The sequence below is a fragment of the Periplaneta americana genome, chromosome 3, assembly GCF_040183065.1.
Source record: "Periplaneta americana isolate PAMFEO1 chromosome 3, P.americana_PAMFEO1_priV1, whole genome shotgun sequence".
Lineage (NCBI taxonomy): Eukaryota > Metazoa > Arthropoda > Insecta > Blattodea > Blattidae > Periplaneta > Periplaneta americana.
In genome coordinates, this window is record NC_091119.1 from 27,139,678 (window position 1) to 27,164,411 (window position 24,734).

Genomic DNA, 24,734 nt, shown 5'->3' on the forward strand with positions numbered 1-24,734 from the left:
CAATATCGATAAAATAATAAGTACAATCAGAATCTACTAAAAATATAGTTTTTGGTGATGACTGGAAGTGTACTTCTTGTATTTTTCCTAAGATAATATATAATAGTAGCCTATAATAATGGTTTAAGGGTCGATTTCACCAACATATTATTGATTCACAATTTACTAATTGAATTTGACTTAAAAACGGGCATATATTTGACTTAATTACTGCTGTTGTTAGTAATACAAATAATTCAATTTATTCAAATTTAATTTTGTATTGAATTTAACTTTCAGTTTATTTCGTTTATAATATATTAATCTGTAATATGTATTCCTGTAGTTACACAAGTATTTTCTATGAAGTTTGTCACTTAGGCCCTTTTTCTATGTTGTAATTTCTTGCTTAATCCATATTAAAACAATATAACATGCCTTTAATGTGTTTTTTCCAAATACACGTTTGTTTTCTGACCAGTTAATGAGGATTAACGGAATTAGGATATCACTCACGGAATTAGGAAATCACTATCACGCAATCTGGATCCCTGTCACGAATTTAGGAGCTACTGTATAGCAATGAAGAATCATTTATTATATATCAAACTTGTGAAACTGTTGACACTGAATGTTATAAAAGCTGCAGCTAAAGGTCCAAATAACGTCATTTAGGTGTCATTTGAAAATTTCTATTACAATTTTGTCATAAATATAGGGCCGTAATCATAGACATTTTTAGCGCGGGCTTTCGGTGGATTATCAGCGTTTTTCGTATTCATAAACCAGTGTTAGCGATAGGATATGATTTGAATTCTGTACAAGTAACCAGTGGATAGCCGGGGCTAGCTTAGTACGCTCGTAGCGCGTGCTGCGAAATGTCTATGAATAGCACCCATAGACGTTATTAAATGTCACGGAATTAAGCAACTTTACCCTACTCCTCAAAATTACAATGTTTATGTTTTGCTTAACCCAAACTGCATTTGCAAATATTTTTCCTTCATTGCATTAGAATCATCTTCTCTCTCGGAGTTATTCTCGCCCGTCTTGGTAAGAAATCATCATTTTAAAATATCAAGTCCATCATTTTTCTCGCCATGATGAAAATTATTGTCGTTAATGCGGGATTAATTATTTAAATGACCAAATATTGACCAATTTATTAACTTAAATGTATTTGTAGTGTAATGAGAACTTAAAGTCCAATTTGTGTTGGTGAAACGCATTGTCCCTTTAAGTATCAATTTTATTAAAAAGACTTCTAGTAACAATTAAAGTTAAATATTTGGTGAAATCGACCCTAAGCCATTGTAGTCAATCAGAGGTTTTGTACACTCAATAATTGGTGAAAAGAACACCGCTCTTACGATTTTCTCAGTTCAACGACAAAACTCCTAAACGTAGTTCATCATTCTACTATAAGGTCTATCAAGTATTGAATAATATTATTTATACGAACGCTAACATCACGAACATTCTATTACAACGAAAACAAAAAATCTTCTTCCAGTTTTCAGTTTTTCTTGTAAATATTTATGTCTCCGCCATAATTATCAATAGAAAATAGCACTATAATTAGCATCTCCTATTTCATTGTGCTGCTGATAGCCCAGTGTTGCAATATTTAGCTGGCCAGGTCCCTCGACTCACGTGACTACAGTCTCCATCAACATGTAGCAACTAGGCTATAACAAAATTCTGCATAAATACAGAGCCTAATCCCACTGGAAGCGCACCGAGCAAGCCAAAACAAAATTAAATTTCCGGTCTGGGGGAAGGTAATTTTCGTCAATGCACATGTAAAGCCACTCCAGCAACTAAAGTGAGGGATGTACAAAAAGAAAATGTATTACATTTTTGTTTTAATAAATGAAGTGTAAGAAATTTTGTATACAGACTTGGTAACGTAATCAACAGTAATCTTACTAGAGTTATCTAGAGAAAATCAAAACTCCAGTAGGATTTAATTGACTATTACACGATTAGAAGAAAGTATATAAGGATTAGAAGAAATAAAGTACTCTAATGCAATAAAATATTAATTGACTTACTGAAATTCTATTTCACTAATGTTAGCTTCACCAAAACGTTTGAACGGAGCCGCCATTTTCAGTTGACTGTCTATGCTGTAAACAAATGACGATCGCCAAGCATGTTTTATAGTGCCGTAAAGAATTTGCAGTTTGAAATGTTGGCAAACAAAGCAACAAATGATAGGAAGGTGATAAAAACAGGAGAAAGTATATAAAGATCAGAAGAAATAAAGCACTCCAATACAATAAAACAGATATTAATTGACTAACTAAAATTCTATTTCACTAATGTTACCTTCATCAAAATGTTTGAACGAAGCCGCCATTTTCAGTCGACTATCTATTCGGAAAAAAAATTACGATCACAAAACATGTTTTACAGTACCGTTACCTTAAAGAATTTGCAGTTTGAAATGTTGGCAACCAAAGAAACAAATGCTAGGGTAGTGATAAAAACAAACAAATGCTAGGGAAGCGATAAAATTATGCGATAAGCAGCCATGGTTGGTTGAAAGACGTCCTTTCGTACCATTTTATTGGTCAAAAGTAGTATGACATAGTAAAAGTATAATAGCCACGGTAAACACAATTTTTTGCATGTAGGCTTAGCCTATACATATTTATACTAAAATATCATAAGTATTACTTGTAAACAATTACCTATTAAGACCATGATAGATGTTTAATCTGAGTTCCCGAAGTTCAAACCCGGCCCTGAGCGATGAATTTTAAAGGAGTTCTGCCCAAGGAGAGGTCTTTCACTGCAAACGCAGCATTCTCCAGATAGTGATACTTAATAGAACTCGTCAACAACTATGACTCTTTGCGCCCTCAACTAAAATTCTTTGCGAAACAAAACACAAACAATATCACAAGTAAAATGCAAACAAGAACTAAAAAACGTTGTTTTTACTCTTTAGTATGAGATCGAGTGATGCACTGTATTAAATTTGTACTCCCCTATCACGTCTAGCTTAAGACTGCAAGTAAGGTTTGAACGCGTGCTGTTGCTGGAACGAAATTGAAGCAAAGCACGTTAATAGAACGGGATGACATCGCTGCTGTAATATGATCGAGCTAGTCCTGCTGGTAACCTATGTTGACCTAAAGGATATGTATTAAGGTTATGCCTAAAGACTTAAACTCATTCCTAATATACAAATATCTACAAATTGTATTTCAGAAAGCTAGGAAAGGAACAAAAAATCATATTTCTTTGAAATTTAAAACATAAAACTAGCCTAATATAAAATATTTCAGTCAAAATTTACAGTTGAAATATTTTTTATAACGACTACTACACTTTTACTACGTCGTACTACTTTTGACAAATAAAACGTTATGGAACGGCGTGTTTCAACCAATAATGGATCCTAAGATATTATACAATGTTTATCACGTCTCTAGAATTTGTTTTTATCGCCTAACATTTTTATCTCCTCTCTAGCATTTGTTTCTTTGTTTGCCAACGTTGTACTTTCAATAATTGTACCTTTTAAAATTATTCATGTTTATTTCATCATCCTTAATTAAAACTTTTCTATCATTTATCTTGTTTATATTATTTAGGTTATGTCATAACGTCTGCTGTATGAGATTATGGATAGTCACGTATCAGAGATTGTTTAATACGTATTGATAATTGAAGTGGAATGCAACTGTTTTAATAAAAATGAAACTGAATCAACAAAGCCTTCTTGACTAGTAATCGTGGCATAGAGTCCAATGAAGATTGGCACAACTGATAACAAGAGAAAAGCTAATCATAACACACTACTGCCATCTAGGAGGATATTTGTAATGATGAGATGGTACAATAATATATTTTCAAGACAATTAACTATTTTATAATAATAATAATAATAATAATAATAATAATAATAATAATAATAATGGCTTTATTTAACCTGACAGAGTTAAGGCCGTAAGGCCTTCTCTTACACTCAACCAGATTAAAACTTGCTTACATAGTTTAACATACAACTGGATCGGAATTAAGTAATTACATACTGACACAATTTAGGTACATAATGAGATCAAAAGAGGTAGTTACATAAAAATTTACCTCATAAAATAAAAATAAACATAGTGGAATACATATGACTGTTCTTAGAATCAAATACGAATCACATAAAAACAGAAGTCGATAACTCAATAAAAAATGTACACAGTAAAAATAAAAATAAACACATTAATATACATATTAGTATTAGATTAAAATTAAGTAGGATTCACATAATTAAACCAGAAACCGACAATTGAATAAAATGTACACAAAAAATAGATTAATAATAAAAAACAACACAGTGGGGTACATATTGGCGTTAAGTAGGCCTAATAAATAAACACGATTTACATGATTACACAATAAAAATAAGAAACAAAAAAAAAATAAAAATACAGTGGAACACATGCCATTAAATATTTGCAACGCGTTAGGTCCGGCAACTCATTATAAGATATTTTTCTAATTTAAATTTAAAGGAAATTAAAGTTCGGCAGCCCTTGACTTCAGGCGGCAGAGAATTCCAGTGACGAGAAGTAGCAACAGTGAAAGATTAACAATAAACAGATGATGTGTGGAGTGGCATTTCTAGCGTGTTATCATATTGTGACCGAGTATATAAGTTATGATACCAAGAAAGACTGTGGAATCGGATAGATAAGTAAGAGGGAGTAGAGGTGTGCAAAATTCGGTATAAGAGAGAAGTCAATTTATGATTTATTTTATTATAATAATTTATTTCTTCTAATCTTTATATACTTTCTTCCAATCGTGTAATAGTCAATTAAATCTCACTAGAATTTTGATTTTCTCTAGATAAATCAAAACCTCAAGTGAGATTACTGTACAAAAACATTGTAGACTACATAATGTAATTACTACGCTCTAAAAATTCCGCATTCAAAATTATCATACACATTAAGAAATTTAAAAAGAACAATAATAAAACACACGTAAAAATACTGTTATTTCATTTTATGATATTTCTCCTAATAGCAACACTTCTGAGTATCGGACATCTTTAATTCCCAGGAGACTTCCGCTATTGAGAAGTCGCATTGTGCTACTATTAGTCCTACTACTACTGACGAATGTCTGATAATCACTTAAAATTTCGCTGAATTTTAATCTAATAATCTGGCAGCTCCTCTACAGTTTCATGGATAACAATTTTTCATCGTTACTTGGATGTAAGCCTCCCCTCCTCAAATCTTGACACTCATCACTAATCCTTCATCGTCCCAAAATTGTATCTGTTATGAGTGTAAACATTACTCATCATCATTCTCTGACAACAACGATATTATGAAAACAAACTTCTGTTTATTTCAACAACACGCCCAAATCTGGCACGTGTCTGTTATAAAATATAGAGCAATTATGCACAGTATTGTTATCACAACAGCCAACCTAACTAACACGAAAACTCCGTGCAATTATTTCAGTACCTACCTTCTAAACGTGAAGGTGTAATTACCGTATTTACTCGCGTAATTCACGCCATCGCATATTTCACGCACCCAAATTATTTACTACAGTATATAATTTAATAAATTAATTTCCTCGTATATTTCACGCATTTAATATTCGTGAAATACTGTAACAAGTACATACTGAAACTTGAAGTAATGAGCATGGATAAATATATAATAGGATGCGAAACTGCGGTCAGCACCATCTGGATTTGGGGGTTTGAAATAAGGTGATCAGGCCCAACGTCGTAGATGGTGAATATTAGAACTACGTGTTGGGTACATTATCGAGAGTTCTCTATTTATCCGTTCGAGATATTGCTGTACGGGAGAGTCGAAGATGAAGATGGCGGACTAAAACTTGCTAATAAGTGAACATAAAGTGATACGTGTGTGTATAAGCAGTGTATGTTAAACAGTGATGTTTATGGACGTTGTAAAAATAGTGTTGTTGAATGTATTGTAAAGTAATAGTAATATAATAAATTGAACTATCTAAGTAGTTCTTGCAGACTTTTCCATACCCAAAGAATACAATCCCAATTATCTAACCTTTTGCTTTATTTTTTGTCTCTATCTGGTTATATTTTAATCGGGTAGTGTAAAACACATCGTCTCTTTTATCTTCCTGTTGGCTCCGGTAAGAATTTTCAGTAGAATATGCTGTGAGGAAACCGTAAATGTTTTATTTTAAATTGGGTTAGTTTTTAATATCGATGAGGGTGGGAGGGAATACTTTCTGCACAGTTTAACATTTTCTTCACCAGGTGCGCTGCTAAATGCATGGAGTAATTACTCTTTTCGCTACTTGGTGCGCTGCTAGATGTAATAACGCCCCTCCCAGAAATAGATGGCAGCAAGATCAATTTCTACAACAGCGCCTCTAGTATGTGTTACGGGAAACTCATTAAGTTTCGCATCCTATTATATATTTATCCATGTAATGAGTGTGTTATGTTGAGGAGCCCTGAATGTACGGTATCTTAAATGCCGTAACGAGAGAGTGCATAGCGGTATTTGGGACCGGACAGCTACCTGTTACAGGCACACCCTTCTCGTCTATGAAAGTCCTTTAAAAATACCGGTATAGGGTATTGACCTCCCCCTACCATTTGAATGGGGGTGGTTTGAAAGCTTTGTGTTGGATCGCATCAGTTGAGTTTGAGACTCGAAAAGGGAAACCTGTCAAAAGCCGTCTGTTAAAAGTTTTAACAATGAATGGCAAATCCCGATATTCGAGTCATACTGCGTCCTTCAAATTAAAAGTTATTGCGTATGCAGAAACATATGGCAACAGAGCAGCTGGGCGTGAATTCACAGTTCCAGAATTTAATATTCGCTACTGGAGGAAACAAAAACAAGCTCTTCAAGAAACAAATGCATCAAGGAAAGCATTTCGTGGGCCAAAAAGTGGAAAACTCCCTGATCTTGAAGACAAGTTACTAGGATATGTAAGGGAAATGCGTAGTTTTGACATTTTTACCCTTAAAAATACCAGCTTGTGAAATTCCTCGCTTAATTCACGCACCCTTAATTTATAGATCGAAATTGCGGGAAAAAAGTGCGTGAAATATTCGAGTAAATACGGTATGTATTTTTCCCAGTTCTGGTTTCACAGAGCTTTCCGTTGATTCTGAAATCTTCCTTGATTTCTCTTGCTATTGGATTTGTAATAGACCTAATAAACTTATTGAATTTCTTACTTTATCCAATTTCATAAAGCGCTCGATTTAACGCAAGAATCTAATGTCAGTCTCTCATATTTAGAGCCATTTTGTGCCTGTACACCAGTTTCGCAATCCTCGATATAACAATAATTTTACTGTAATTGTCTTTTCTATCTTCATATTCAAGTGGGTGTAGTACGCACCTGTGGAGTAACAGTTAGCGCGTCTAGCCGCGAAACTAGGTGACCCGGGTTCGATTCCCGGTTGGGACAAGTTACCTGGTTGAGGTTTTTCCGGGGTTTTCCCTCAACCCAATATGAGCAAATGCTGGGTAACTTTCGGTGTTGGACCCCGGACTCATTTCATCGGCATTATCACCTTCATCTCATTCAGACGCTAAATAACCTAAGATGTTGATAAAGCGTCGTAAAATAACCAACTAAAAATAAAAAGTGGGTTTACTTGCCTCACATGTGATTGAAATTCTGCCAAAAAGATCATTAAGGCTGGACACTGTCTTTCAACATAATAGACATGTGCACTATATATTTTTTCAACAGATTCTACGATCCTTAATTAGGAGGGAAGGTGCTTGGTTTTATAAAAATGTATCTTACTTCAGATATCGTAATACAGTCTGATCTGTCTGGGAAGACAAAATAAAATGACTCATTCATTTCATTAATTCATTTAGTATTCAGCCCAAGGGTAGGTCTTTCACTACAAACCCAGCTTTCTCCAATCTTTCCTATTTTCTGGCTTCCTCTTCGTTTCCTAAGCCACCGGCGTGGCTCAGTCGGTTAATTCGCTTAACTGCCGGTCTGAAGTTGCGCTTGGGCGCGAGTTCGATCCCCGCTTGGGCTGATTACCTGGTTGGGTTTTTTCCGAGGTTTTCCCCAACCGTACGGTGATTGCCAGGTAATCTATGGCGAATCCTGGGCCTCATCTCGCCAAATACCATCTCGATAACACCAATCTCATCGACGCTAAATAACCTAGTAGTTGATATAGCGTCGTTAAATAACCAACATAAAAAAAGTTTTCTTATATGATCCATATATCTTAATGTCAATAGGTCAGTACGTGAATAGATATTAATCAGTTCAGAAATATATTCAGTTTATAGCCAATTGCAAAAGTTTATTACTATCGATAGTATCATTTTGTTTATAACTATCGATTGTGGGAACTACATTCGATAGTATAATCGATACTACTGCTAGTGACTATCGCTCATCTCTAGGTAGAAACTATTGCAATTATTATGTAAGATACAACTATTAAAATTACAATAATAATTATTATTATTAGAGCATGTTCATGAAAACGAAGCTCCCGTAAAGAAAGGTCAAGTTTCGCCTAAAAAAAACACAATTTCACGCTGAAACTGAAAAACATCTATACTCTAACAAGGGAAGGGTTTCGGCTCGAACAGGAATTTCGTATCCAAAATTTGTATACAGGCCCATCTTTACATCTCTGTAAAGCTCCCAAAAGCATTCGTTTGTGTAATGTGTGGTTTGTCTGTTAGAGCACTGCACAAGTTGAAGGGTGGGGAGAGCACTGCACAAGTTAAGAGGCTGGGACACCTTACCCGTAAGCCTAGCCTAGAAGCTAGTGCGAGTGGTAAAGTGTCTAGAGCCCATTTAAGAACATTTTTCTCCAACGTTCTGTCTGAAAATATTGCAGCTAATCAAAAGTGTACACTGTTGTGTGAGTCATTGAATGTGCACAAGGACACAACCTTAATAAATGAATTATTCCAAGGCTAAGACATGGAATGTATGATCATTCCACCTAAAAAAAAAACTAAATATTTCCAGCCTCTGGATATCTATTTCCTTAGACAGATTGCATAAGGACTCTTGCTGAGAATCCAGAACTTAACTTGGGAAATCGAGTGTTTATAATGAAAATGCACTCTGTTATTCATAACCAGTTGTCTGCTCCAGTATACCGCCCTATGCTTCGGTATTCCTGGCAGTCAGATGGTTATGTGAATCGTGAACAAGTCTCGGACTTCAAAAATGTAATTCAGGTGGCATTTGATTTTTCAGCACTGGAGTGTGGTTCAGAAGATTTTTCAGGTGTTGCTTCTGCGTGTTGTGCTTATTGCTCTGCTCCATGCTGTTTCATGCATTTTATAAAGAATCCTCATGTACATTTTTAAAGAAGTATATTGACCAATACCAACCAACTAACTGGATGGGGAGGCATTAAAAACTGGATGGGGAGGCATTACGAAAACTGCTCTTTTTCCTCTAATTGTGTTGCAAAAACGTACAATCAAAATTTGTTTGAAAAGGCGACTGGATTATCCAACAAATTTGATCCATTCCGAATTGAATGTTTTCAGAATCGACCAAATTTATAAATACTTTTAATGAAATTCTATCATAAAAATAGAATGAAATTTGTAGCTCAGCCACATGCTCATAATACAAGACGAAATGAAATTCTTAAATTAGTTGAACCTAAATGTTTCACATCTGCTGCTTTACTACACAGTACAAATTATGGTCCACGTCTATATAATTCGATAATAAAATTTCATCCAGAATTGACTACTTTGAGCAATGAAATTTTCAGATCCAGAATTAAAACAATTATATGACAGACTTCCCTGTATATATATTATGTTCCATGTATTGTAAAACAAGTTTATTTCTATCCTAAGTGTATTTTTCTATTTTATCTTGGTTACTATATCAACATGACCTGCACTAATTATACTACTAATAATAATTTAATATTAATCCATCAATCTCAACATCGTCTCTTTTTTCACTCAGTTATTACTAGTATTATGATTTACTAATTTTATTATCATCTTTATGTGAGCTTTTTTCTTAAGTATCTTGTCTACAAAGTATGTGTATCTATGTAACGGAACTGTCCCCGAACACGAGCTTTGCTCTTTCGGGGTATTTTAATGTAACGTTTTTATGTATATGTTATTATTAAATAAAATCTAAATCTAAATCTAAAAAAAAAAATGGAGAGTTACACAAATAAATGCTTTTATGGTCTTCATCACCATTGTGAGTTAAGCTTATGTACAAATTTTTAACCAAAAATTCCTGTTCGAGCCGAAACACTTACCTTGTAAGAGTGATTCGAATTGGATCGTTATTGTTACTATTATTAGATGATACAATATAGGTAAACTTGCAAGACACAGCCACTTGACTTGTTACGTGTGTCCGTTTTCATAAGTTCAGCTCTTTTTTGACTGCTAATAACTAGGCAATGTTCATTCAATAAGCGCCAGAATAATGCAGCATTGCAATGCCATGTCATTTCACCGCATTGTACTTTTGTATGCAAAGCACTTCAAACAACATGCTTTATAACGTATTGATTTATGAAAAATGGAAATAGCCTGACACACAAACAGTGTGCAGTGAAATAATAGGCATACTTCTATTCAATTTTAGCACAGCTGTAATAGATTTATTTACTTACAAATTAATTACACGATTCTTCCCGTTAAGTACCGTAGAAAAGGGTAAAGTCGATCAAAATTTTGCAATTTTTTAATGATATTGAGGTTATGCAATGGAGCGAAGTTCCTCAGAACATAGCATTTTGTCGTCTTATCCTTCACTTATGAAGGCACGTTACAAGAATTGAATTACGATCTATAAAAAACTGATTTTTTTTACTTCTCATCGAAGTTACCTGCTTAAATAGGGTAAAGTCGATCACCGTTGAATTTTTAGTTTAAGATCGATTTTAAAATATTGTGGAGTAAAGTCGATCACTGTTTATGTTTTAAAAAAAAATTAAGTGTATTACGTATATTTTATTTGTTATAAGGGGTGTAAAAACAATAATAATCTACAATATATGCCTATAGCATTATATAGTGTATATTTTGTTACTGTGATCATACTATTCGATACAATTAGGCCTATAGGTCTCCACTGTACAAACGTGACTATGATTGCCAACTTATAAAACATAAAAACACATTTTAATACTTTACATACCAACAATCAAAGATTTAAGAAATCAAAATTTACATTGAAATTACACACTTCAATTATAATCTAAAATACAATTAAACATTGATTATATTTATATCAGATGTTATTTGAAATCTTCCCGTTATTCCCATAGTCAGGTACAAAGGGGTATACAAAATATGTTCCTTTGGCAGTGCTTCTCTTACGCAAGAAATTCACCATAATTTCGTCTTCCTCTTTCCCCACTATCCCATCAATATAAGCTATACTATGACACTTTTCTGTTTATAATTGTTAGTTGGAGGTATTTCGGTGAACAATTTATTCTTCTTGCTGTTCCTATGAGCTTCGAGTAGGTCGGTGGCATGATCGACTTAACCCTACAAAGGTCAAGTTTTTTTTTTAATAATAAGTTTCAATACTAACATTTACGAACTGCAAAACTATTATTTCAGGATACAATCTCAACGAAAAGTACTTACGTATACTTTCTGTCTCCTTTCACTGCTGAATATAATTTAGAGTTTATAAGACTTTGCTTTCATTTGAGAGAAAAAGTTGAAAATAATTTTCACTTCAACGGTAATTACACTGTGTTCCCATTGTTGGCATTCGCAGGCTTTTTGTTGTCCCTCTCGCTTACATTTGCAATGTCAGGCATTGGTCAGCATACCAAAATTTTAACAAATAACTGAGAAAATATATAATTATCAATAAAAATCGCAAATGATCGATTATACACCCACTGACTGACTTTACCCACTTCTACGGTACTGGCAGATTTAGAATAACTTTGTAGCCTTCAAGCAAATCACAGACACTATAGACTGTGGGAAGTATCTTCTTTCACTTCGTAATTAAGGACGTGGACAACTAAAGAAGCACTTAGGCACCAATGGTTTAGTACGTTATTTTACGACGCTTTCTCAACATCTTAAGTTATTTTTTTAGATAGATAGATGGATTCACTGAGTAATGTTATACATACAGATGTTATATTATCATAATTTTCTCTAAAATCCACTGCATGGGTCTTCTGACCGTACGTGCTTTGTACCTAAAACAAGTCCTACTTTGTACTTTCACCCCCCTCACCTACGATTATATCCAATCAGTCGCTAAAAGAACACACATATTAAAATGAAAATGGCACAAACAAAACACATTATATAATATATCGTAACCTAAAACAGACATGAAAATGTATAATTGGGTAGATACCATTATCCCTTCATCAGTTCGTATCACAAACTTCAACAGTTGAAGTTTTAATCTGTTTCGCCTTCAAGAGGAACAATCCAGTCTTTTGTTCCCATTCTCTATTCCCCATGAGGTCAAGACATGCAAGCGAACTCCTATTCTGACTTAGCATCGAGGGTGGTATATATTTTCTGCGTACATGTTCCAATTCGACACACTGTAATAAAATATGTATATAGGAGTCCTTTTCTCTGCACAGTGGACAAAGGCGCTCTCCTTCGTTGACAATTTTATTACCTTTCCATGCCCGCAATCTTTCTTAGGTTATTTAGCATTTGAATGAGATGAAGGTGATAATTCCTGTGAAATGAGTCTGGGGTCCAGCACCGAAAGTTACCCAGCATTTGCTCAAATTGGGTTGAGGGAAAACCCCAGAAAAATCTTCAACCAGATAATTTTCCCCTACCGGGAATCGAACCCAGGCCAACTGGTTTCGCGGCCAGTCGCGCTAGCCGTTACTCCACAGGTGTGCATGGCACCAATGGTCCATTGCGCAAAACCCATAAACTAGAAATCATCCCAGAAGGCCGCAGTTGATGGTCAGCTTTTCACGATGCTGCTGGGTTCGATTTCCTGAATCTTCTCGAGAGGCAACATGTATTTCCCAAGCTATCAATGTTTGATGTGACTTAGAAATTTGAAAAATCTAGCAGAATGCGAGGCGATGACTCAACATTCATCCCACATTTCCTACAGGTTGGGTACTTCGTGAGATCCAAATATGTAGGCGTTTATTGATATGGCAATATACGGTTAGAAATCCGGTTGCACATATCTTAGGGCTAGCGTACATTGACAGAAAAAATTGTCTCTGTTCTATTCTGTCTCGAAGAAGAAAGAAAATAAGGCATAATTTGTTATATTTCTTTCAGTTCAAGACTACACATGTAGCAAGATCTACGCTATCATTCAAAGTTATTTTTTTCATACTGTCGTATGAATATATCATGTTTCGACAACTAGGTGCCACTATTTCGTCTAGCTAAGACATACAAAAACACAATCTTTCGCCTATTGCCAAGTCTATTTGTCAAACTGAAGGATTCTTAAACAAATTTAAAATTTGAAGTGAAAAAAATCTAACAAAAAATCTTCAGTTGCCAACATGCCCAGATTTAACACCACCATATTTCTTCTTGTGAGACCAATTTACAGGAAAGGTTGCACAAAAGTACAATTATTGCATTTGGATGCTAAACGGAACCTTTTCCAGTACGATCGGTTTTATAAGAATTAAGACGTGTTTGTAATTTATTTTCATAGGAAATTAAAAAGACTGAGTGTCTTTATTGCGATAGCTACGGAGCATCTAGCGAGCGGACAATCATCCAACAGTGTAAAGCAAAATACACTCACCGACTTGAAGAAATCCTTGATGTTGAAAAGGTCCAAAATGCCTTCGTGGTATGTTGCCACTGATCACAGATTTCTTCCTGCATTGTTAGTTTGGAAGCACCTGAAAAGAAACAGAAAATAGGCTATAATAAATGTTTTGAAATTCGGTTGAAATATTAAAATATTTCATGACGCAATTTTAAAAGTTTTAGACGGTTGACATAGTTAACAGAAGATATGCAACTGTTAACACAAACGGAAAAAATTATGGGATACTATTCGTAAATTTATAATTTTTAGTTTTACTATAAAATTTTATAGGTAGGCTAATAGAAAACAGAAAACAACTATAAATGTTCAAAATTCCCTTCGAATAAATTTATAGACCGGAGTTTTAGTTTCACCATGAAATCTTATAATAAAAGCACACAAAAGACAACAATAAATGTTTGAAATTCGCTTAAAATATTAAAATATTTTACGACAAAGTTTAAGAATGTAGACGTTTGTAAAATTATAGAAATGAAAATATTCAGTCGTTGATCCTAGCAACATTACATGGGAATAAAGCTGCTCATACACGATCATTCTGATTTTCTTCCCTGGCTCTAAGGGATAATTCTGCAACACTGAGTTCTTCAGTCGTAAAATTTCTATAGGAAACATTACGCTTCAATCTTCTTAGAAGCAATCTAAGAAAGCACTAACAAAACGAAATATCGCATGAGAGATTTGCGGTCTGCCTCCAGACTAAAATTTCTACCTCGGGACTAGATGAGGTGGCGGTGCACAATTTCTGATCACTAAATTTTGCACCAATATGCCTGGATTAAATCCCAAACCTCTTCGAAGTGCATATGAAGAGAAGGCATGTCACTGTTGATAGTGATTCATCTGTCGGACGGGGGACGTTAAGCCTCGCGGCCTCCCTGGTGTTATCCGACAGGAGTAGGCTACGTGCCGGCACCGGGTTTCCCCTATTACCTTCCTCACATTCATCATCATCCTCACCCCATTCCCTACACTACACTTACACGAACATTTAGACATACACTCACCCTAGCACACGACATAACTCTTCCCAGATAAACATCATGTACAGTGTGACTCGGCCGAAGTGGTGTACGAATTGAAAATGGGTCACAGTCCTACTATCTATCCGGAATGTGCGGAATCCGAATCACGCAAGTGAAGTGGGTAGGCATTAGATACACATTACACGTTACGTCGGAGAAGGTAAAAAAAAAAATTTGCAGCAAACAAAAGTTGGACGCCACTGGACGAGAATGTGGAATGGATCACTAATGCTCCCAGAAGATCAACGGTAGCCCTGTTTAGAATCGAACCCGGGCCGGCTAGTCTGGAGCCAGTCGAGTTACCACACAGCTAAAGGCTGGTTCACAATAACCCGGAAACGAGAATCGGAACGAAAACGAAAACGGTAAAATTGTTAAAAGTGTACATTTAAATGTGAGCATTCACAATTAACGAAAAGCTTGCCGGAGCTCGGGATCGGGAACGGAGAGTTGGCCAAGTTTCAACTTTGGCGTTCACGTTTCCGATCACAGCCCACCAGATTCATTCTGTTGCCATCTGAAAGCTATTTTGTCGTCATATATTTTGTAGCAAGAAGACTGTGACATAACCTATGCGTTATTTTGTTCTGTGCTGTGCATCATGGAGCAAGTTTTATTTGATGACATTCTAATATTGAAATCCTCATATTTACGATAAGCGGCGCGCCTCGTATAAAGATGAGAAAATGAAGGAGAATACGTGGCTTTCAATAGCTGCATCTTTGAACAATGATCGGATGCGAATCATATTTTATTACTGCATTGGTTGTATTATGTTTTATTTAACGACGCTCGCAACTGCAGAGGTTATATCAGCGTCGCCGGATGTGCCGGAATTTTGTCCCTCGGGAGTTCTTTTACATGCCAGTAAATCTGCTGACATGAGCCTGTCACATTTAAGTGTCATGGACCTGGCCCGGGATCGAACCCGCAACTTAGGGCATAGAAGGCCAGCGCTATACAACTCGCCAACCAGGTCGACTGTATTGGTTGTATTACACACTACATATTCACGATTCAATTCAATAACTACTGTTGTGTTCATTTTTGTTCTATTACAAATGTTTCTTCTCTAATTATTTTACCTTATGGTAGACTTAAAATAGGTTGTGATAATAAAGATGCATGAGTATATTTATAGTACCGTACCTAATGAAATGTTTCAGTTGAAATTTCGAAGTTGTTTAATCTGTGTTTATGTTGGCTGCCTTGTACTCATGAGAGAACGCCATTGGTCAATTATACACAAATAACATCAGAATGCGTAATATCGACTTTACATATCGTTATTGACATGCATATCGATATGCATAGTCGTCTACGTTCTCGGTTTATTGTGAATCAAAAATTTTCATATTCACGTCCTCTGCTTCCCTTTTTCATTCTGGTTCTCGTTCCCGGTTTATTGTGAACCAGCCTTAACTCGGCGGACTTAAAATATAAAAAAGAGGAAACGTCCTATGCCGCTATCCTGCTGATGCTGGCGAGAATTGTGTATGGCATGTGTTTCGAAGTGAATGGAACTTTGTACGAAGTGTATCGATTCCTAGAAATTCTTAAAAGCTAAGTTCACCATTTCGGCACAATGCTCGATTTTGAAGAATAAATTAAGTTTAATATCCACAGTATATGCGATAATGTGTTGAAACTCTGCATAAAATTTAAATTTATTTAGTCTACTGAATACTATAAATCTGTGGTTCAGTGCAAGAACCTTGTAACCCTTACATATCTTGTTTTGAGAAAATTAAAGTTAAAGAAAATTGTAAGCATTGTACATAACAGTAAAGCAATATTTTGTCATTATTCTTGTTTTATCTCTGACAGCCTTAGTCAAAAGTCAGAATAAGAAAAATGATAAATAAAATGTTTAGAACCATATTAATAACCAGGGAACGGATTTATATGGACTAAAAATATATGAAATATGTAAATATATATGTAGTTATTTTTACCAAAATATGGAATTAAATATGGATTTTTACCAAAATATGGAATTAAATATGGACTTAAAATTATAAAAAAATGACTATGTACGTTAAATATTGGTACATTTTAATCAAACTAAACAAAAAATATAATGGACGTACCTTATCTTCCAATGTAGTTTCAACAAAACACAATTTTTATTGTCTGTTACCATAACAATAGGTTACAAACATTTCTTTCAAGTGCTGAAAAGTGAATCTTCTTCTATTGTCTCTGAGGATAGATTTATACTGACTAAAAGAGCGTTCGACGTCACAAGAAGTAACTGGTACATAATTCAATTTCACAATGTCTGCTGGGGATAAGTCCAAGTTAATCTTCACTGTTGATTCACCACTCATCACAGCAACAACCTTTTGTAGTTCTTCATATCCAGGGTTTTTTGAAAGTACAGTGTCCACCTTAGCTCTTACTGCATCTGCAACTTTACCTCTACCACGATTCAGTTGTTCCACAGTACTATTTATAATTTCAAAACTTTCAGATAGTGAAAGGTGCCTATTTTGGAGACTTTTGAGCGTTTTTATGATGCATGAAAATGTATGCTGAATGTGAGCTAAGTCATTCTTCACACTTATGTCACAGGTAACTGTTTTCGCAGTATCAATTGAGACTGCATCTTCAGAGTCCAATGCAAGGAGAACATTGTTAATAGAGTCTATATGTTCGGCATAATATTCAACTGCTTCTAGCCATGTACCCCATCTAGTTAAAATTGGCTTTGGTGGCAATGGAATTTCAGGGTACATTTCTTTCAACACGTTAACTCTACTGGGAGCTTTGAGAAATACTTTTTTCACTGATGAAATCAACAAATCTACTTTAGGGAAATTGTCTCTGACCACTTCTGCCACACGATGAAATGCATGCGCCACACAAGTAAAATGAGTCAATTTAGGATATACAACAGATAATGCTTGTCCAGCTTTGACCATATAAGGGGCAGCATCGCTAATAAAGAATAACACATTATCGTACATAATACCCTTTGGCCACAGGATACCCATAGCTTCGTTGAACAGTTTAACTATAGTTTTGTTATTGCACTTTTCTAGAACATCACAATGTAAAAGAATTCGTTCAGAATATTGTTCACTTAACAAACCGATAACTACATTACCAACAAGTCTACCTTCTTTGTCGGGAGTCTCATCAATGGAAACCCAAATTGAACTATCTTTAATTTCATCTCTTATCTTCTGTATTGTCTCATCGTAGATGGATGGAGCATACGTCTTCCTAAGTGTTGACTCATCCGGGATTGTATGTTGAGTATATTTTTCAAGGAATTCCCTGAAGACCTTATTCTTTAGTTTGTAGAGAGGAATATCAGCAGAGATGAGAGAACGGCACAGGTCGATGTTAAACTCAGATCTTACATTCGATGTTGTTGGTTGTGTTAAAAACAATTGTCTCTGCTTGGAATTTAGTTGTTTGTTGGCCTGATGTTTACTAGTTGTAATGTGTTGTTGCACCAGGAACTTTTGTGTAGATGATACTGCACACTGACACATATTACAAAATAATATTTTATTGTCAGTTGATAAACCATCTTCTTTAAATTCTGAAATGTAACTTGTTAGTTTTGATTTTAAATTGACTGAATGACGTACTTTTGGCATATTTACCGTCTTTATAGTATGATTTACAAAACTGAACCTATGTGTACTCTGACTGGCATTTAACTGTTGAGCTGCACAACTGAAGTCTGTTAAAAATTTTAAATTAAATTAATACAGTTTTGTAACTTACTTTCCCATTGTTGATAGGACTGCTAATTTTCAAATAACTCTGATGTTAAAGGGATTACTGAACATGTGTTTAAATCTCTATTGTTGAAATGTATTTTTAAAAGTTAATGGAATTTTGTTTTGTTTTATTGTTAAACCTAATATAATATGGACTGTTTTATATGAAATATGGAAAATATATGGAAATTAACGAAAATATGTACTAAACTCTAAAATATGGAAAAATATGGAAAATAAAAGTAGGATTTTTCAACCCTACACATTGTGAAACATAAAGATAATGCAAAATATAAATTATATTAGCTTTATAAGTAAATATGTATTTACATATAAATCCTTTCCCTGTTAATAACTCTATTTAATTTTTTAACCATGTATTGTGGGTCCCTATCACCAAGGCATGGCCCGTCCTCAGGTTTCGGATCGAGGAGACGGCCTCCAGATATGGAGGGTAGCTGTGAATATATTGAATAAGCAGTCGCGGACAGCCGATGAGGGGTGGTCCTCCAGCTTGGGGGTTGGGCGAAGGGCTAACAACCCATCACCGTAGAAAAACAGCTTGTTACGAATCCTTCAAATAAGCCTCGGAATGGGACTGATTCTCTGGCACGACCACAGCAAAGGAATAAGGTTTTGAGAAGCTTTTATCATCTAGTCTGTTGTCAAAAAATCTGAAAGTTAGAATTTATAAAACAGTTATATTACAGTGTTCTTTATGGTTGTGAAACTTGAACTCTCACTTTGAGAGAGGAACATAGGTTAAGGGTGTTTGAGAATAAGGTGCTTAGGAAAATATTTGGGGCTAAGAGGGATGAAGTTTCAGGAGAATGGAGAAAGTTACACAAGACAGAACTGCACGCATTGTATTCTTCACCTGACATAATTAGGAACATTAAATCCAGACGTTTGAGATGGGCAGGGCATGTAGCACGTATGGGCGAATCCAGAAATGCATATAGAGTGTTAGTTGGGAGGCCGGAGGGAAAAAGACCTTTGGGGAGGCCGAGACGTAGATGGGAAGATAATATTAAAATGGATTTGAGGGAGGTGAGATATGATGGTAGAGACTGGATTAATCTTGCTCAGGATAGGGATTAATGGCGGGCTTATGTGAGGGCGGCAATGAACCTCCGGGTTCCTTAAAAGCCAATAAGTAAGTAAGTACATAATGATGAAGTAATATTTTGACATTTCTGTTCTATCACTGATATGGATACTTAGGCCTAGACAAAAGTCAGAATAAGAATAATAATAAATCAAATGTTTAGATCCATATTAATAGCTCTATTTAATTTTTTAAGAGTTATAAGGTTTTTGCACTGAACCACAGAAATGTTGCACTCAATTTGTCTCCTAATGGCATCAAAGAAAACAGTTTCTGTATGTCTACTTGTTTATTTTGGTTATTTTCAGTTTTCCCTGACGTCCGTCCCCAGTAGTTGCAACACACTACCACTTAAAAACCTGTATCAAATTCACAGGGCCAATCAGGTGTAACTCGCTACCAATAAACCCCAAGTCCTCGTGGATTACATGCTAAACCTCCCGTAAATCTAATGAGCGCGCATACTACAAATACATACTGTAAGTGAAAATGTGGAATACTCATACAAAACAAAGGCTATACATGGGGAGCTACAATCGAGTTATTTCGTTGAATTAATTGTTTTCAGATACTTTTTTCAAAGCAGCCGAGCCGGCGTTTTCCAATAGACTATTATTGGTAACCCTTTATTGAGAAGAAAATCAATAGCAAGGTCTAACTGCCCCTGGTTAATGTTCTTCGCCTATACCCTGTACCTACACAAAGCTGATTACGCTGCCTGTTCTATGATACACAGCGATGTAAGCCCTTCCTGGCTTATGTATCAAAGTTCATTACTGTCTTAATTTTCAGATCACGCCGCTTTATTCATAGACAGCTGGCCACAGTGTGCAGCAACTAGGGCTCCCAGCTCACATCTCGCTGTGATAGTCCCGCGCTCACGCCTCATTACAACAGTCCTACCCTGTGTCCTTATAATGTCAAATAAAAGGCCCAAAAAAGAAGCCAAGATAAAAAAATCTCAAACAGCTTTAACGAAACTCTCGTCACATGTCTATACAAACAGAGTGAGTCAGCCAGGGCTAGACCGACATCAGCGGAAAGTCGTATGTGTAGTAACTGGTTCGCCATCGCAGTGATCAGACCTCTTGCTCGCGTACGTTTCGTGTTTAGTTACATAAACATGTGAAACAAGAAATGACAGAATTGCAAATATGTACTCTGAGGATGGCCCACCTGTCAGTATGGAACTAACGCATACCACCATATAAAGGTGCTTACATATGTTCGCATGTGTATATGTATATATTTGCATAAATGCATACCCTTACATACGTACATGCACATATACACACATAAGCCTACATAGGCCTACACACACATACACACAAGGCCTATATACACATACATACATACATACATACATACATACATACATACATACATACATACAAAAACATACATACATACATACATACAAAAACATACATACATACATACATACATACATACATACATACATACATACATACAGTGGAATAACGGTTAGCGCGTCTGGCCGCGAAACCAGGTGGCCCGGGTTCGATTGCCGCTCGGGCCAAATTACCTGGTAAGGTTTTTTCCGGGGTTTTCCCTCAATTCAATATGAGCAAATTCTGGGTAACTTTCGGTGCTGGACCCCGGACTCATTTCACCGGCATTATCACCTCCATCTCATTCAGACGCTAAATAACCTAAGATGTTGGTACAGCGTCGTAAAATAACCTACTAAAATACATACATACATACATACATACATACATACATACATACATACATACATACATACATACATACATACATACATACATACATACATACATACTTACATACATACATACAATCCACACCTGTGGAGTAACGGTTAGAGCGTCTGGCCGCGAAAACAGGTGGACCGGGTTCGATTCCCGGTTGGGACAAGTTACTTCGTTGAGGTTTTTCCGGGGTTTTCTCTTCAACCCAACATGAACAAATGCTGGGTAACTATCGGTGCTGGACCCCGGACTTCTTTCACCGGCATTATCACCTTCATCTCGTTCAGACGCTAGATAACCTAAGATGTTGATAAAGCGACGTAAAATAACCTACATACATACATACATACATACATACATACATACATACATACATACATACATGCATGCATATATACATACATACATACATACATATTTGTTAGTATTGACAACTACCGTTACTGGCTTTTCTCCACTGGTTTAGATACAATGGAACCTATTTTCAAAATTTACTCTCAGATAAGTCGCCGCGTCGGTTGCGAACCAATGATATTTCGAACGAACATACTACCAATTTTCTCTTGGAATTGTCTCCACAATCCTTATTGTACTGTTAACAACAGTCAGAAATACAGTAAAATGCCGGACAGAAACAGAATTAAGCCTTTCTTTACATTTATTTTTAACAAATGCAGTATATCTGCTATAGGCCTATGGGACTAACATATATCCTCACCTGACAGAGGCAATATTAGGACATTTTTATTCCAACAATCTTTTACACTCTGCCAGATTGAAGTACAGAGGCAAGCACAGTAACTACTGGGTGTTCATTTCAAAGCGTGTCATGACGTCACTGTTGGTGAGTCAGCGATTTGAAGCCAGTTTCAGCTTTTATGTCAGAGAAGTTGCCTATTAATCAAGGCGTTCAATCTGAACTTGAGAATGTGTACGATATAACTTGAACGTCGTAGCAACAGACGGCGGTCTGTACGGTCTGTGTGCTACCATAACCTCTTTCGAACTGTGTTTTGCGCGTGCAAGTCGTACCCAGGGTATTTGTTATCATCGGTTGCGTACGGCAACATTCCACAACTCAGATCAAATGCTCCGTGTCCATGTTGACCGTCGAAGTTAATGTCAACAAATACGTAAGTAATAGTCTTAACCCCCTCCACATATCCCGACAGTAAGGAAAAACTCACCTCAGTACGTGTTTCCAAACAGTTCACATTCCTGCCACTACTGGCGTTACGGTACGTATCGGTAAGTACTCTTCTGAATGAACGCCGTACTTGCCAGGCAACTTCTCTGGCACATAGGTAATACGCCTCTGCGAAAATGTAGGAAGATTGAATTATCTAGGCTCAACGACTAGCCAGATGACGGCATACAGGGAGCCATGACACATTTTGAACTGAACACGCAGTAGTGGCTTGTGCAGCAAATGCTCTCTTGTATGGTTCAGAATCCTGGACCTTAACAGAAAACCAAAAACACGAAATAGAAGTAGCAGAAATGAGATTTTTTAGATCGGTAACTTGATACAGACGAAGAGTCAGACAATATAATGAAACGATAAGAGAGGAACTGACCATATTCAGCTTAAACAATAATCTAAAAGAATACAAAGAAAAATACTATACACGTACAAAGAATGCCAGAATACCGTATTCGTAAAAATACTCTAGAGTACAAACCCAAAGGCAAGAGAGGCAGAGGAAGACCACCTATGAAGAGATAGAGAGATCAAATTCTTTGAGAGGACGGAACAGGTCGAAAGGCCAAATCCCTGTGGATGATGATCATTATTATTATTATTATTATTATTATTATTATTATTGTTATTATTATTTCTAGTAATTGCACGAGTGCAGTTTAATAAGATTATTCAACGAATAAAAGTAAATACGGTAATTTGCAAAACCGAATTACTTACGCAAATGATAATTGAACGGTTGGATGGAAAAAGGGCCTCAGTGAGAAAATGGCGTTTTGAGAAAAAGACCTTTAAACATTTTAAAGTACTGGTCCCTTTCTCTTTACTGTACAAAATAACACTCTATGCTTTTGGTAAAAGAATTTGCAACGTTTAAGTAATATTTTAGAAGAAAATCTGTGTTCAGCTGATTGATTTAAAAGTTATTGGTGTTTGAAAATTGGCTCTCTCAGGCCCTTTTTCTTAAAAACAGAAAATAAAATATAAATTCAATTTATTATTTATTATTATGGATAGAAAATTATGTGCTTTTTTTGCATAATGTAATGAAAATACAACAGAATACAAAGGAACTCAATATAAACTCAATTTATTATTTTATTATTAGACTGCCTATGCACAGAAAATTATATGCTTTTTCTCATAATTTAATGAAAATATAATATAATAGAAAGGAACTTAATATTTCAAAAAAATTCCGATGAAACATATCTCAATCACATCACTTAAGAAACTGTCTACAATGTCCTCATAGTCACTTGCTTCAACTGATAAGTTTTCATCTTGTTCCTGAAGTTCTTGCCATGCTCCTGGTTCCTCAGTGGTGTTCTTAAACTGTTATTCAAACCAAGTACTTCATCTTCTCTCAAAAACTCATAAAGAGTTCTGACATCTCGTATCTTATCAACTTTGAATTTTTTCTTGGGTGCAACAGGAACAGTATCACTTAACTTTAACCTTCCATTTGTATGACAGTTGCTTCGAGACTTTTGGTAGAACGTCTTAAACACAACTAGTGACATGTTACACGTTTGACACAGCCACAATGTGTTTGGAGGTTTGACAGCTGATGTCTCCACATTTATCAACATTTATTCACACAGCTCTAACACTGGCAATATTAATGTTATGTTCATGTAATTTCTAAGGCACGTATTTCAAACCCTAAGGACTCCGAGAAAACATTTTACACAAAAAGGGTCTGAGTGACCTGAGGCCTCTTTTCCATCCAACCGTTCAATTATAACTAGTATTATTATAAAACATAGCAATAAGACATTATTTCGTATGTTTTCTTGTAATGAAGTTCAAAAACAAATTGCTAAATTACTTACTGGCGTTCAAGGAACCCGCAGGTTCATTGCCGCCCTCACATAAGCCCGCCATCGGTCCTTATCCTGAGCAAGATTAATCAAGTCTTTATCATCATATCCCACCTCCCTCAAATCAATTTTAATATTATCCTCCCATCTACACCTCGGTCTCCCCAAAGGTCTTATTCCCTACGGTCTCCAAACCAACATTGCTATATGGATTTCTGGATTTGTCCATACGTGCTACATGCTCTGCCCACCTACAATGTTTGCATTTAACGTTCCTAATTATGTCAGGAAAAAATAAAATGCATACAGTTCTGCGTTATGTAACTTTATTCAT

The 24,734-nt window shown here is 35.6% G+C and overlaps 1 protein-coding gene across 4 annotated transcripts in view; it reads right to left on the bottom strand.

The window, feature by feature from the left end:
* The window catches only part of LOC138695868 (metabotropic glutamate receptor 1-like), a 1,249,477-nt gene that overhangs the window by 1,033,337 nt on the left and 191,406 nt on the right, over positions 1 to 24,734 (bottom strand). For all 4 annotated transcript variants that reach the window (XM_069820185.1, XM_069820186.1, XM_069820182.1 and 1 more), the window contains exon 2: positions 13,744 to 13,843. The gene's annotated coding sequence lies outside the window, so the exon portion shown is untranslated. The remainder of the gene's footprint in view (positions 1 to 13,743; positions 13,844 to 24,734) is intronic.